The sequence below is a fragment of the Micromys minutus genome (assembly GCF_963924665.1).
Source record: "Micromys minutus genome assembly, contig: SCAFFOLD_215, whole genome shotgun sequence".
Lineage (NCBI taxonomy): Eukaryota > Metazoa > Chordata > Mammalia > Rodentia > Muridae > Micromys > Micromys minutus.
The window spans coordinates 94,717-97,500 of NW_027667754.1; the positions used below are offsets into that span (position 1 = coordinate 94,717).

General features: G+C 43.1%; 1 long non-coding RNA gene across 2 annotated transcripts in view; it reads right to left on the reverse strand.

Moving 5' to 3' along the window:
* Positions 1-384: 384 nt before the first annotated feature.
* LOC308416132 overlaps positions 385-2,784 on the reverse strand; it is a 3,666-nt gene continuing 1,266 nt past the window's right edge. For both annotated transcript variants that reach the window (XR_013974912.1, XR_013974913.1), the window contains exon 2: positions 385-592. This is a non-coding gene — a long non-coding RNA (uncharacterized lncRNA). The remainder of the gene's footprint in view (positions 593-2,784) is intronic.

The following is a 2,784-nucleotide window of genomic DNA, read 5'->3' on the forward strand; positions in this document are numbered from 1 at the left end:
TGAGGCTTTGCTCTTCCAGGGGTGGTCCTGAACCCAGCAACTGTATGGTAGGTAGCTCCTAAACATCTGTAATGCCTTATTAGTCTGTTGTGTCTGAAGACAGCTATATACAGTGCACTCGTAGTTTTTTTTTTTTTTTTTTTTTTTAAGCATTAGAAATACCAAGTAAGTCATGTAAATATGATTCCAGATTGCACCGCCTTAGTAATCCCTGAGCTGTCAGAGTGAGGCCGGGTGGTGACTCTTTCTCTTTCTCCTAGGGTGTGTTATCAACTCCATTACCATTTGCAAAGAAAGAGGCTGGAGCAATGTGGGCCTGAAAGCAAATAGTTCATAGAGAGAGACGGGAGATGTGCTTTATAGACAAACAAACAAGTGGAAAACTTTATGTGTTTACTTTATTTTATTGAGTGTACCGTGGAAGAGGGAAAATGGGTGGGTGGGTGGGTGTGAGGGAGGGAGGGAGGGAGGGAGGGAGGGAGGGAGGGCCGTCCAGATGGGCTGGTTCCTAGTCTCGGCGCTTTATCAGAGAAGAGACTTTAGTTCTGGCCTCCTCCTTTCTGATTCCTCTTGGAAAGGCAGTCTTGGAACCCTGCACGGACAGAAAGGAAGGGAAATTATGCCAAGTCAAAGCCAAGCAGCCAAAGCAAAAATATGTCTGTTCATCAAAGCAGAGCAGAGCCGACAGAGAAAACTCACAAAAGCTGACAGCCTGCCCGCTTGATCTATGGAGTGAAAAGAAGCAGTAGGAGAAAGTAAATGACACGTCGCTTTGTTACAACGTTTCTAAGTTTTAGGGAACATTACAAGGCTGGCTTGACTTTCAAACCTCCTGGTTAGCATCTCATTAGCATCTTCCTCCAATCTCACAGCCAGAGCTTGCCCCTTTTCAACCTTCTGTTAGAATAAAATAGTTACAAAACTTAGCCACCCACAAATAGGACCCCCCCCACCCCCGCACCACTCCCCAAGTGATCAGTCTTGTTTAAAATGAGAAAAGAAGCCAACTCGTTGGCCTCCTTCAATTATCTATCTATCTATCTATCTATCTATCTATCTATCTATCTATCTATCGATCGATCGATCTATCTATCTATCTATCTATCTATCTATCTATCTATCTATCTATCTATTCTAAGTGTCATCTTATTTAAAAACTAAACTCAGCGGTTGAGAGCACCGACTGCTCTTCCAGGGGTCCTGAGTTCAATTCCCAGCAACCACATGGTAGCTCACATCCGATGCATGAAGAGATCAACAGTGTATGTGTAACATAAATAAATAAACAAATAAATGAATGAATAAATCTTGAAAACAATAAGAAAATAAAATAGCGTTAAAAAAAAAAGCTGGAGAGATGGTTAAGAGAACCAATTTTAGCTCACAACCATCTGCAGTGGTATCTTGACGCCCTCTTCTGGTATGTCTGAAGACAGCTGCAGTGTACTTATTTAAGTTAAATAAATAAATAGATAAATAGATAAATAGATAGATAAATAACTAAGTAATTAAGTGAATGAATGAATGGATAGATAGATAAATGAATGAATGAATGAATGAATGAATGAATGAATAAATGAATGAATAAATGAATAAATGAATAAATAAATGAATAAATAAATGAATGAATGAATAAATAAATAAATAAATAAATAAATAAATAAATAAATAAATAAATAAATAAATAAATGGTTCGAGAAAGCCGGTCATCCTCCTTCAATATCTATTTAAAAAAAAGAAAAAAAAAAAAAAAAGAGGAGCCAAAGCGACACACACAGCGCCCTCTATCGACTTTGCGTCCGACAGAAACAAGAACCAGTCGCCCGCAGGTTATCAGGACCACCTCGAACGGGACAACTGGTCGACCCGCGCTCTCTTAACAGGTGGACGAAAGAAAAGGACAACTGGTCGACCCCAATACAGATATACATATATATATATATATTTAAAAAAAAAAAAAAAAGCACAGACCAAAAAAGAAAAAAAGCGCACTCGGGAGGCATGTGGCAGAACGACCCGGACACAGCGAGCACACAACTACGGGAGATTCCGGAACGCTCCAAAAAAAAAAAAAAAAAGCCAGTTAACGGAAGACACCGGGAAAACGGCAAAAAATAGGCGCTCCTCCAGCCGGCAACAGGTGACAACGACCGCAGAGAAATCGGGATACTCCTGACACGCAAAAATATCAGCAGTGCCCGGTTGTCACAAGCTACACCCCGGGACACACAAGCAACCAAGCTCGGGAACGCAGGAAGCCTGCTGGGGGAAAAAAATAGCTTCAGGCACCGCAGCAACCCATGGGCAGACATAAAAAGGCTGGACAAGCAAACAGCCTTTCGGGGATCGCTTATAATGTCCTTTGAGTGTCACAGTCACAGGACAGCGTGTCAGTATATATCTCCAGGTACAATGCGAACTGAGAGGAAAGATCAAAACCACAAAAGTGTCGGGGAGGAAACATACAGGCACCAACAAAGATCTGGAAGTCATGCTAGGGGAAGTGTCACAGAAACGTCCCCATAAGAAAGAGAACCGGTCCTCAAAGGAACAACTGGTCGACCTTAGAACCGTGAGAGTACTCACAGACCGAGAGGCCCGGGATAGAAAGCCGGGCCAGGGCATCCTCTCGGCCTCAGATATCCAGGGCCCCGCTGGCAGGGACCGAGAGGGCTCTTGGAGGAAAAAAAAAAAAAAAAGCTACGAAGCTCCAGCGAGCCGGGCCACGGGGGCTTGGAAGCCCGGGCCAGGGCATCCTCTCGGCCTCAGATATCCAGGGCCCCG